Source organism: Oncorhynchus keta, chromosome 32 (assembly GCF_023373465.1).
Source record: "Oncorhynchus keta strain PuntledgeMale-10-30-2019 chromosome 32, Oket_V2, whole genome shotgun sequence".
Taxonomy (NCBI): domain Eukaryota; kingdom Metazoa; phylum Chordata; class Actinopteri; order Salmoniformes; family Salmonidae; genus Oncorhynchus; species Oncorhynchus keta.
Genome location: NC_068452.1, coordinates 25,024,216 through 25,037,263, shown reverse-complemented (window position 1 = coordinate 25,037,263; position 13,048 = coordinate 25,024,216). Strand labels below are relative to the sequence as shown.

Sequence of the window (13,048 nt, the reverse complement as noted above, 5' to 3'; positions counted from 1 at the left end):
TAGGACTTTTTGAGGATCTCAGGACCCATGCCAAATCTTTTTAGTTTCCTGAGAGGGAATAGGCTTTGTCGTGCCCTCTTCACCACTGTCTAGGTATGTTTGGACCATTCTCGTTTGTTGTTGATGTGGACACCAAGGAACTTGAAGCTCTCAACCTTCTCCACTACAGCCCCGTCAATGAGAATGGGGGCATGGTCGGTCCTCATTTTCCTGTAGTCCACAATCATCTCCTTAGTCTTGGTTATGTTGAGGGATAAGTTGTTATTCTGGCACCACCCGGCCAGGTCTCTGACCTCCTCCCTATAGGCTGTCTCATCGTTGTTGGTGATCAGGCTGTTTGTTGTGTTGTGTCATCTGCAAACTTAATGATGGTGTTGGAGTCGTGCCTGGCCATGCAGTCATGGGTGAACAGGGAGTACAGGAGGGGACTGAGCATGCACACCTGGGGAGCTCCAGTGTTGAGGATCAGCGTGGCAGATGTGTTGCTACCTACCCTTACCAGCTGGGTACGGCCCATCAGGAAGTCTAGGATCCAGTTGCAGAGGGAGGTGTTTAGTCCCAGGATGCTTAGCTCAGTGATGAGCTTTGAGGGTACTGTGGTGTGGAACGCTGAGCTGTAGTCAATGAATAGCATTCTCACATAAGTGTTCCTTTTGTCCAGGTGGGAAAGGGCAGTGTGGAGTGCAATAGAGATTGCATCATCTGTGGATCTGTTTGGGCGGTATGCAAATTGGAGTGGGTCTCGGGTTTCTAGGATAATGGTGTTGATGTGAGCCATTACCAGCCTTTCAAAGCACTTCATGGCTACGGACGTGAGTGCTAAGGGTCTGTAGTCATTTAGGCAGGTTGCCTTTGTGTTCTTGGGCTCAGGGAATATGGTGGTCTGCTTGAAACATGTTGGTATTACAGACTCAAATCAGGGACACGTTGAAAATGTCAGTGAAGACACCTGCCAGTTGATCAGCACATGCCTGGAGCACACGTCCTGATAATCCGTCTGGCCCCGCAGCCTTGTGTAGAGGCATCTGGCTCTTTGTCCTCTGTACCTGCATCGCTTCCTCTTGCAAATAACGGGGATGTCAGCCCTGTCGGGTGCTTGGAGAATGTCCTGTGCGTCCTGCTTGTTGTAGAAAAAAATCTTTGTCTAATCCGAGGCGAGTGATCGCTGTCCTGATATCCCGAAGCTCTTTTTTTGCCGTAAGATACGGTTGCAGAAACATTATCTACAAAATAAGTTACAAATAACGCAAAGAATTCTTCCGGCACCATTTTGAGAATTATTCAATGAACCATAAACAATTAATGAACATGCACCCGTTGAACGGTCATTAAGACACTAACAGCTTACAGATGGTAGGCAATTAAGGCCACAATTACAAAAACTTGACACTAAAAGAGGCCTTTCTACTGACTGAAAAACACCAAAAGGAAGATGCCCAGGGTCCCTGCTCATATGTGTGAACATGCCTTAGGCATGCTGCAAGGAGGCATGAGGACTGCAGATGTGGCCAGGGCAATAAATTGCAATGTCCATACTGTGAGTCGCCTAAGACAGCGCTACAGGGAGACAAGATGGACAGCTGATCGTCCTTGCAGTGGCAGACCAAGTGTAACAACAACTGCACAGGATCGGTACATCCAAACATCCCACCTGCGGGACAGGTACAGGATGGCAACAACAACTGCCCGAGTTACACTAGGAACGCACAATCCCTCCATCAGTGCTCAGACTGTCCGCAATAGGCTGAGAGGCTGGACTGAGGGCTTGTAGGCCTGTTGTACGGCAGGTCCTCACCAGACATCACCGGCAACAACGTCGCCTATGGACACAAACCCACCGTCGCTGGACCAGACAGGACAGGACAGGAAAACAGTGCACTTCACTGACTTTTGTCAGTTGCCAACCAGGGGTGATGGTCGGATTCGCGTTTATCGTTGAAGGAATGAGCGTTACACTGAGGCCTATACTCTGGAGCGGGATCGATTTCGAGGTGGAGGGTCCGTCATGGTCTGGGGCGGTGTGTTACAGCATCATCGGACTGAGCTTGTTGTCATTGCAGGCAATCTCAATGTTGTGCGTTACAGGGAAGACATCCTCCTCCCTCATGTGGTACCCTTCCTGCAGGCTCAACCTGACATGACCCTCCAGCATGACAATGCCATCAGCCATACTGCTCGTTCTGTGCATGATTTCCTGCAAGACAGGAATGTCAGTGTTCAGCCATGGCCAGCGAAGAGCCTGGATCTCAATCCCATTGGGCACGTCTGGGACCTGTTGGATTGGAGGGTGAGGGCTAGGGCCATTCCCACTTGAAATGTCCGGGAACTTTCAGGTGCCTTGGTGGAAGAGTGGGGTAACATCTCACAGCAAGAACTGGCAAATCTGGTGCAGTCCATGAGGAGGAGATGCACTGCAGTACTTAATGCAGCTCGTGGCCACACCAGATACTGACTGTTACTTTTGATTTTGACCCCCCCTTTGTTCAGGGACACATTATTCCATTTCTGTTAGTCACATGTCTGTGGAACTTGTTCAGTTTATGTCTCAGTTGTTGAATCTTATGTACATACAAATATTTACACGTTGTTTGCTGAAAATAAACGCAGTTGATAGTGAGAGGACATTTATTTTTTTGCTGAGTTTATATTGTCACCATGTAGCCCATCTTGTTTGTCTCCAACACCAAGGTTGTTTTACATCCACAAATGATCAGAACTAAAACAACCAGATAATAATCTGTTTTACATAATCAAAGCTGCTCAAAGTTTATCACGCAATGTGTATTTAGTACGATATTCAAATGAACCATGCTGAATATTCACGAGTCCGAATAGTAAAGATCTTCTGAAACCTTATCCTCTGGGACCTCGGGTTCGACTGGTACATAGAGCCTGGTAACACTGTGCAACAAAGTGGGACTTGAAAGGGGGTTGTAGTAGATGGGACTTAGAAAAATAAATGTTCTCTCTCATTAACCAGCCCAAGTGATTCTGAGTTCAGGCACATACATTTTAAAAATGTGAAAACTATTTCTAAGATGCGCACTTTCAGATTTTCCAAACTCACCTGCGTTGCTCACACTTTGAAGTCCACAATGTAGAGGGGAGGTTCTAAGGGTTATCCAAATGATGATGATGGACAGAGAGATCCGCCAATTATTACTGAGAGATCAGCCAATTAAAACCAGTGGTTGTTTCGAGACCCGTTCTGAGGCGCTGTAAAACCAGACGGTTCGACCGAGAGCCGGCTGATAGACAAAATTATGTGGTTCCTAACCCCACACTGAGACAAACCCCCTCCTCGCACTGTGGTCATGTGACCCACTGATAGCTCCCTGCTCTGCTCTCACAAAAGCCCCAGGTGGTGTTTTCCCTTTCCCAGCAACACCTGATAAGCCCCAATTAGCAGTGTGTCTGTGTGTGCCTGCTGCTCCCCTCCCAGATAGCTGTTCCATTACCCACCTGCTGTCACTGCAGCACTCGCAGCTACCCAGCTCCACTTTCTCCTGCTGCAGGGGAAACCAGTGAACCTAGACATCAGTGTTTGAGATTCCTCAGACACAACATTGTCTTGTATAACTGTACTCAGTCACATGGACACACGGAGACGTACATACATATACAGTACCCTGAGGGTTCAAAACATTAGGGACACCAATATTGAGTTGCACCCCCATTTGTCCCCAGAACTTCCTCAGTTCGTCGGGTCAAGGACTACAAGGTGTCGAAAGCGTTCCACAGGGATGCTGACACATGTTGACTAACTTGTTTCAACTGGGCCCTCACCAATGAGCTTGGAATAGACACAGCTGTATTTACACAACGGAGGTAGCCTATTTCATGGGATCAGCCAGTGGCGGTTCTAGCTTTTATGGCTCACAGGGCGAACCGCCCCCCCCCCAGCAAAAAAAACAAAAAAACATTTGGAACACACATAAATAATAATAACATTTAAAACTATATAAATATAAAAATATGACTCAAATATCAAAAATAAGTAATAAAGACAAACAGAAACACGTGTGTTGATTTGGCACTCGAGCATCAATACGTCACCCATCCCCCAACACTGTCAACCAAGACTCAAGACTAAACCAGTTCACCTTGGTGGTGTGCAGACTGGTTTTATATTATTCTTTACCATTTCACACAAACCAGACAAAAAATGCAACAATATGTCTGTGAAACTATATATTCACAGTACTAGGAATGAATTGTGGTTTATTTGGTAGCATTTCGTAGTGTGACTGATTTGACTAATTGCATTAGATGTGTAAAATGTTAGAGCCGCTCTATTTGATAGATTCCCCTGCTCCCCCTACCTCGGGCTTCCAATGGGGAGACCTGAGGTCAACCTACCTCCGCCTCCCTCCCCATCTTGTACTTCTGAGTGGGAGATCTACCCAGGCAGTAAGTAGCCTGCCTAGCTCACAAACTAGAATCAGGGCGCCCACTCCGACAAGGTTAATTGACCCACAGTCCCACACGGTGACATGATATCATTGACGTGACTTGCAAATGAGCAATAGAAAACCAATCACGCAAATGTCACCATTCCTAATTTTTATGCGCGACCACCCAAGTGCCGCCCCGGCGGCTGCCCATGTTGCCTATACCTAAATCCGCCACTGGGATCAGCAATATGTTGCTATTTCACACCGAGGTTACTTAAGCTCAAGAAGGAGAGTGATGGAAAAGATGTTCAAATATAGTGAGGAACTATGGTCATTCCCAATTAATGTACAACACTCTGTTGGCGTTCTGTGTGAGGTGATGAACAAAACTACTTTGAGAAGCTCCGCAGCTCATAAGTTGTGGCGAGTTAAGACAATCAGAAATGGCCTACTATCAGACATCCCCAAACGGTAACTTTTATAGGCCTACATTTGTGCACAGGCCAGGTACTTCTACGCATGTTCAAGCTAAATATATAAACATAAAAAACAAGTCACATAATGAAACAATGAATGCACACAAATTAACGGGAAACAGAGCGCTTATTCTATAGTGCGTTTTTTGCCACAAACCCATTCCCTTCTTGTGTCGACATTTTTAATTAGGGATGTCATTTATGAAAATACTAGGCTGTAGTGTGTAGACCACAACTGCATGTGAAACATTAACATTTCAGTTTTATAATTTCAATATGAACCTTACACCTGACTCTTCCAAAACGTGTATTTTACACTCTAGCAGTACTCACAGGCAAATGTCATAAAAGACTAAAACTTTTGAGCATCTCATCCTAAAAGCACCATGACGGTCAAAATGACCATATCATATTTAACAGTAGAATAGCGGGGCCTCTAGGAGTACCAATAGCCACCAGTCTAATAAATCCATTGAACTAGAAAAGTCTGGCCTCATAGAACCCCCCCCCCTTCGTGCAAATGTAATATGGTTGTGTTTATGAAGGTGTTCGGTAACAATACAAAATGGAAATATTTGAAAGAACATAACATTTTCATTAGTGTATGTTCCTGTAGGCCAGATGTAAAACAAACACTAAAAACACAGAATGGACCTCTGTAGGATGATATGGAATAAGCACTATTTGGTAAACTCCTTGTTTCTTTGTTAATGAAAATACCCATCCCCATGCTGCGAAATGCATCTTGCTGTGTTGCGTTCATAATTATAGGTGTAGTTTCAATATAGTTTAGGTCTAGTTTGAATGGACCTAGTGGGCAGGCAACTTGTCTTACAGTCAGAAAATACACTATCATTTTTTTTTTTGTATTTACAGTCTATGTGCTTCTGGATCAAGAAATACATTTTCTGATTATAATTTGCATTTGGTGTCCTGATGTTTCTTATGAGATATTTTAACATAATAAATGCATTCATTTAGCAATTCATTATTTATTCTGGAATATTTAAACAATTGAAATAGCAAATGGTCAGAATGACGCTGAGTGTTAATGTTCACTGCCTGCCTGTGAAGTCAAAGACATTCTGCTGCTATCGCAGTAATAAAGCTGCATTCTTTTAATCTTTCGGCTCCATTTTCATCCGATACAGACCTGACCCAATTTGGATCCGATTCTCTGACATATTTTGGGTCATATCTGGTCCATCCGAATCAGATGGTGTATTGATTTTGCAAAAAATGTCAGATGGGAATATCACAAATCCAATTCAATTTGGATCTACACTTCCAGATCTGAGATGACCTCTACTTCACACTACCTCTCTATCACATTAAAGCTGTTGTGTTATCATCAAAGCACCAGACAGATGCAATCTTACCTCTGTGGTAGAGTAAGCTCTCTCCTCCTCCTAGCTAATCTCTCTCAGACTTTTAGAGCAGCCAGAGGGTTATGGGTTATCATTATCCATCATAGTCCCACGCTGGGTAGGACCGCTCTCTGCTGTGATTGGATGCCTTGTCGGGTTCCATTTTTGGCCCGTCTAATGGTGTTGTGAGCATACTCGTTGAGAGCTCTGCTCGCTGTCAGGAGGATTGTTCCATTCCGCACTCCCTCCCCTTAACGCCTCCTCCCCCACCCCGGTCCCTGACCACAGGTTCTCACTCTTGATGCCAAGTGCCATAGTGTCTCGAAGGGTTCAACACAAATGCAGTGAGATGGAGCATTAAAGATGTCAGTGCAGGAAGGAAGAGAGATTTACATCATCAGCAGCACCGTGACACACAATGCAGTGTATAAAGTGTGTCAAGAAGCAATGGGGCTTGAAACATGCATGATAACAGACGTACAACATACAGGGCCTTTGGAAAGTATTCAGACTCCTTGACTTTTTCCACATTTTGTCACGTTACAGCCTTATTCTAAAAAGGGACGAAATAAACAATTCCTCAGCAAAAACAGAAATACCTGATTTGCATAAGTATTCAGACCCTTTGCTATGAGACTCGAAATTGAGCTCAGGTGTTTCCTGTTTCCATTGATCATCCTTGAGATGTTTCTACAACTTGATTGGAGTCCACCTGTGGTAAATTCAATTGATTGGACATGATTTGGAAAGGTATGTCAGAGAAAAAAACAAGAAGCCATGAGATCGAAGGAATTCTCCGTAGAGCTCCGAGACAGGATTGTGTCGAGGCACAGATCTGGGGAAGGGTACCAAAACATTTATGCAGCATTGAAGGTCCCCAAGAACATAGTGGCCACCATCATTCTTAAAAGGAAGAAGTTTGGAACCTTTCTGAGCAACCGGGGGGAGAAGGGCCTTGGTTAAGGAGGTGATCAAGAACCCGATGGTTCACAGTCAGGCTATAGTGGGACTGAATTTGCTGTTGATAGCAGGTGGCAGCAGTGTGTCTCTGCTCTCTATCCACATCCCTGAGCCCCAGGGCTCCATCCATGACATGAAGTAATTTCACAGCCATCACTGCAGCATTGATCACCCTCAGTCAGTTCCCAGAGCAAGGCAGAAGCAGAGGCAGAGCATTGAAGTTCACAGAACCAGCAGGACCAGGGGCAAAGGGGGCAGAAACACTATTTGGATAGTCTATCTGTAGATGCTCTACAGACAATCAGCAACATTTCAACTATCTACTAACCCTAACCCTATCCCTTATTCTAACCCTAACCCTAGCCCTTATTCTAACCCTAGCCCTTATTCTAACCCTAACCCTTATTCTAACCCTAACCCTAGCCCTTATTCTAACCCTAACCCTAGCCCTTATTCTAACCCTAACCCTTATTCTAACCCTAACCCTAGCCCTTATTCTAACCCTAACCCTAGCCCTTATTCTAACCCTAACCCTAGCCCTTATTCTAACCCTAACCCTTATTCTAACCCTAACCCTTATTCTAACCCTAGCCCTTATTCTAACCCTAACCCTAGCCCTTATTCTAACCCTAACCCTAGCCCTTATTCTAAACCTAACCCTAGCCCTTATTCTAAACCTAACCCTAGCCCTTATTCTAAACCTAACCCTAGCCCTTATTCTAAACCTAACCCTAGCCCTTATTCTAAACCTAACCCTAGCCCTTATTCTAAACCTAACCCTAGCCCTTATTCTAAACCTAACCCAAGCCCTTATTCTAACCCTAACCCTAGCCCTTATTCTAACCCTAACCCTAGCCCTTATTCTAAACCTAACCCTAGCCCTTATTCTAAACCTAACCCTAGCCCTTATTCTAAACCTAACCCTAGCCCTTATTCTAAACCTAACCCTAGCCCTTATTCTAAACCTAACCCTAGCCCTTATTCTAAACCTAACCCTAGCCCTTATTCTAAACCTAACCCAAGCCCTTATTCTAACCCTAACCCAAGCCCTTATTCTAACCCTAACCCTAGCCCTTATTCTAAACCTAACCCTAGCCCTTATTCTAAACCTAACCCTAGCCCTTATTCTAAACCTAACCTCTAGATAGGCTCAGTGTTGACAGGCAGGCTGATAATACCCACAACCCCTCAGCCATGCAGACAGGGCTGAAAGCCACACCAAGAGAAAAAAACAGACGCAAAACTGAAACGACACAACAACACATGTGTGCTAGCGGACCAGACAGAGATACACACAGACACCTACAAAATGCCAAAAGAACAATACTATCACTCGCAAAGACACTCCAGCATAATCTTATCTATATGCATGCCACTTTGACACTGATATTCCCAAATGTTTAGAGCTCAATTTCCTAAACAAAGGAAATGGCTATGGTGAAATCTCCACGAGCAGTCTCTGGACTTTGGACAGTAGAGTGAGAGTGAATCACTTGGTCTGTCTGTGATTTGACCTTTGACATACAGTTCAGTAGCACTGGGCCTTGTGGAGCTGGCAACAACGTGGGCTGACTGATTGTGGGGGAGTGAAACTCAGGCTCAAGAGAGAAGAGGCTCTGTCGTTGAGAGACTTGCACTGTTCATATGACCAGCAGGCAGCTAAATTAAGAAAAAAAATCAGAAAGGGGAGAAAGAGGGGGTGGTTTTGTGTGTATGCGTGTGTGTGTGGGGGGGGGGGGTGAGAGGCTGTTTCTGTGTCACTCTGTGACTTGTATTGTAGAGAGGCCAGTCGGACCAGAGATATGAGATGGAAGCCTGCAATATCTCAGTTTTAAGCTTTAAGAGGAATTCCACAGGGGAACTTAATGCACATTCGGAGAAAGATGAAAAAATAAACATGCTGAAAAAATGTGTCTTTGTTGCTTGATTTGTGTAAACTTGCCAAACCAGGACCCAGACATATACATTCACATTCCTCTGGCTCTTCACTGGGACATATTGTTTAGATGAGTTGTGGTGAAATATTAGTCCAGTAATGATCATTGAATCAATATTGACATGAATGCGTTATCACTACGTAGCTATATAGCCATAGTAGTACAGAGTCAGACAGGCATAACTTCTACTGATGCAGAAATACATTTGGTTACATACTGTGACTAGACACCCCCTTCTGTTTTTTGTTACAGAACTCTAAATTTGCAGAGATGCTGACTACTTCCCTGGAAAGGCACACATGTTTTTTTAGCTTCAAAGACAGAATGTGTCTTCCTCTCCCCCTTTGTCGTATGGTGTGAGGATTTCATCATTCTGGGAGGCTTGTTAAAATCTTGCTGAAGCTGGCAGATTATTTAGGAAGTGTAATTTTTGTATTATTTAAAAAAAAAAACACTGAATGACGGGTAATCTTGTAATTAGGGATTAACCTTCCCCTCATCAGCAGATGACAGTTTGAGCACAGCCTCTTTTGGGAGTCTAATTTCTGTCTGCACAGTTCGGTCAAGAAGCAATGTTCACTTTCACTGGGTGTGTGCATCATGCCAGGCATTCGTTCGCGCTTTCGCTCGCTCCCTTGGAACAAAGGGACAAGTGAAGAGGGGCATCGTGCAGAGGAGCCCCCCGGCAGCGATTGGTAACCCACATGATCGACAGCCCCCCCAATCTGCCCAACGGGAGAGGCCAGGCATCAGAGGGGGTGGCGCCTTTGAGGCAATTACTGTAATACATTCACCCTCAGACCATTCCTGTCAACCCCTGTCCCACGGGGCACACTACCAAAATTATTCATATTCTTACGTCGCACTATTCTGCATATTTCTCTTTAATCTGGCGTCCTGATTTAAAGGGACCACATTTCCCTCTATGTTCCCCCTCCTCCTCTGGTATACTTTACACTTACCACAGAGATCAAAGCACAAGGGCACGAAGAGGTGATTAAAACCCCCATTAGGAAGGGTTGAATTAGAACACATCTGGAGCAGACATGTTCTTATAGTTACGTATTAAGGCCTCATTACTCCATATTCTATTTAAAAGGAACCACTCTCTGGTTTGAGCCCGTTCATGAGTCTTACCAGCAGCACCATGCAGAAACTGTTTCAATTGGACGCCATGAGCTATCTTAACCCCACATCTTACCAACACTCATTTCACATGAAATGTTCGCAACAACCTGAGCAGTTCTACGTTGCTCAAGAGATCACAGTAACTACCGTAGGTTTCCATCCAATTGGTGACAGATGTTCATGCGAATAGTCTAACATCAGCATAAAGAAAATATGTTAATTTTCTCACCAGTAGCGTGTTTCAACCAAACGGACTTTGTCGCGGATAAAAAAAGCAGTGCGATGACATTAGATTTTTATTTGGTACAAGCAAAAAACAAACAGTTAAATGGGTTTCCATTACATTTTTCAACTCTAACGATAGTTTTGTCACAAAATGTTTTGTTAAATAGCAAATGTTCCTACTCTAGTCTTGGCACGTGGACTCTGGCCAACAGCTCCCAGATACAGTGAGGGTAAGGTAGCCTACATGATGAGATTACGGACAAGAGAGAGAATATTTGTATTTGTCAAATGGCAGTCAAGCACCGATCATCAATCATGTCACCAGAATAAGACCCTCGATATTTATTGGAAAGGAGCATCAAGATCACCATGCACTTTCACCATCCTGTGAAGTTCGCCATACCTTATTTCATCTGTAGCCTAATAAACGGAATGATTTCCTGAGTCGTAATGGGAGGACCACACACCATATCATTGCGTGACTCAGAGTTTACTTCGATATGATGGTTATTATGTCAATATTTGCACATACAAAGGTGTTTCCACCTCCATAATACATTTTACAGACACAAAAAAAAAAATCCCACCATGTCAAAGGAACAAATGATCTGTCTGCATTTGTTTTTTAAATGTACACACTTTGTTTCCATCCTAGCTGTCGTGATTTATTTGTATAAAAGGTATGACTTTGCTTGCATAAAAACTGTGGACGGAAACGTGGTTAGTGTCACAAAGGAAGCGTGGTGGTGAAAGCTAACGGCATGCTAATGTTCTCACGGCACTAAGACACGTACACACTAGTCACATTACTGGTAAATCACAGAGGCAAGGCTCGGAATATTTACACTCAGCCCGGAGGTCTGCTTGTCTCCATCCAGCTCTGAAACTGAAATGAATGCGAGCGCAAGGCTCAGTAGAGTTTCAGCAGGCCAAGTCAGTCTCGAACCAGTATCCTGGCCCGCTCAGATCAATGGGTGGGGTGGGGGGGACAAGGAGCTCTGTTCTGCTGTTGGACCTGAACATAACTGGTTGGTCTGGATCAGAACCCTTCAGTTTGGAACAATGTGTTCCATTATGGGTCAGATCTGGAACTAACAGCTGAGCTCAAGGGAGGATGAGGTGTGCTAGTTTCAGGTTTCAGCAGTGCTGCTATTCTCACACATCTCCGTGTTGTTTAACACAGTGAGGTATTCCTAAAGGAATAGGCTTTGAATGCACATTCACCTTTTCTTTGTCCCGGCTCCCTGCTCCTATTCTGACCTGATGCTAGAACTTGGACTCCAACCCTACTCCGGTTCTATTCTATTGCCTGGCTAGGATATTGTGTGTAATGAGGGTTTGGGATAGCGCACAGCATCAGCATGCATGTGATCTTGCATGTGTGTGTATGCATCATGTTAATGAATGTAAGCACTATAGAAGCGGATTCCAAATGCTTTGAGGCATCTCTGTATGTGTGTGCAATATTAGTTGTGTTTGTGTGTGTGTGTGTGTGTGTACACAAATTGGTGGTGAGGGTGCAAGCAGTGACTGTGACACTACAAACTGCATGCTTGTTCCTCTGATGTTCCTGTGGTCTTTCTATGCATCAATAATAGCAGACTGTCACGGGACAGAGAGCTGGGAGGCCACAATGGAGGCGAGGGGAATGGTGCGAATGAAAGAGATGTGAAATTTATTAAAAAAAGATATGGTAGCATCTATAGGTGCGAACAGAGGGGGACAACGCAGTTCTGATTACATTCAGCCTCTATTTAGATGCTGCTTTGAGACCTTTCATATTTTATTAATACAGACCTGTATTCAGAGCTTTGACGTCAGAAAAACACATGGTTGCCTAGTGAGAGAACACTCTACAAACATTCAACAAAGTTTTGGACTGGATGACATGTTCTTTAAAAAACAAGAGCTAGCCAATGTGTCTCCTGAAAAACAACGAGGATATTTCGACATCCAGAGACCTCCCGAGCACTGACATAAAAAGAGAGCCAATCCCCCCTGAGACGGGACACGAACTGAAGTACTCATGTAACATACAGTTACAGTACATGGTAAAAGCAGACCACATACAGAGGCACAGTGAGCTGTACGGAAACAACCCAAGAGGTTCAGTTTCAAGGCACACGCACAAGTACAGTGAAATGCCTTTCTTGCAATAATCACTAACAATTTATTACTAGAAGAATAATAAATATGAAATACACAATAAAGTAAGCAAGCATTCTATATACTGCAAATATTTAAAAAGTCCAATCCAATACCATATTTACATGTGCAGGGATACTGGAGTCATGGAGGTAGATATGTATAGGGATAAGGTGACTAGGATACAAGATAAACAGAGTCGGAGCAGCTTGCATGTGAGTGGGTTTGCGGGTGTGTAGAGTCAGTATAAATGTATGTGCATATTATGTGTGAGTGAGCAAATGATAGAGTGAGTGTTTGTGTGTGTGTGTGTTGGAGTGACAGTGGGTGTGAAGGGCTCTGTGAGTGTGCATAGACAGTGCAAATACTGAAATAAAAGGTAAATAAAGATACAAGTTAAACTCGGTCCGTGTAGC

General features: G+C 44.1%; 1 protein-coding gene across 2 annotated transcripts in view; it reads right to left on the bottom strand.

Annotated features, from left to right (window-relative positions):
- LOC118365415 (sphingosine 1-phosphate receptor 2-like) overlaps window positions 1–13,048 on the bottom strand; it is a 34,344-nt gene that overhangs the window by 9,176 nt on the left and 12,120 nt on the right. Inside the window, exon 1 of one of the 2 annotated variants that reach the window (XM_035747591.2) lies at window positions 3,068–3,263. The exons of the other annotated variant lie outside the window; for it this stretch is intronic. The gene's annotated coding sequence lies outside the window, so the exon portion shown is untranslated. Of the gene's footprint in view, window positions 1–3,067; window positions 3,264–13,048 lie in introns of those variants that run through there. 2 annotated transcript variants of the gene reach the window in all.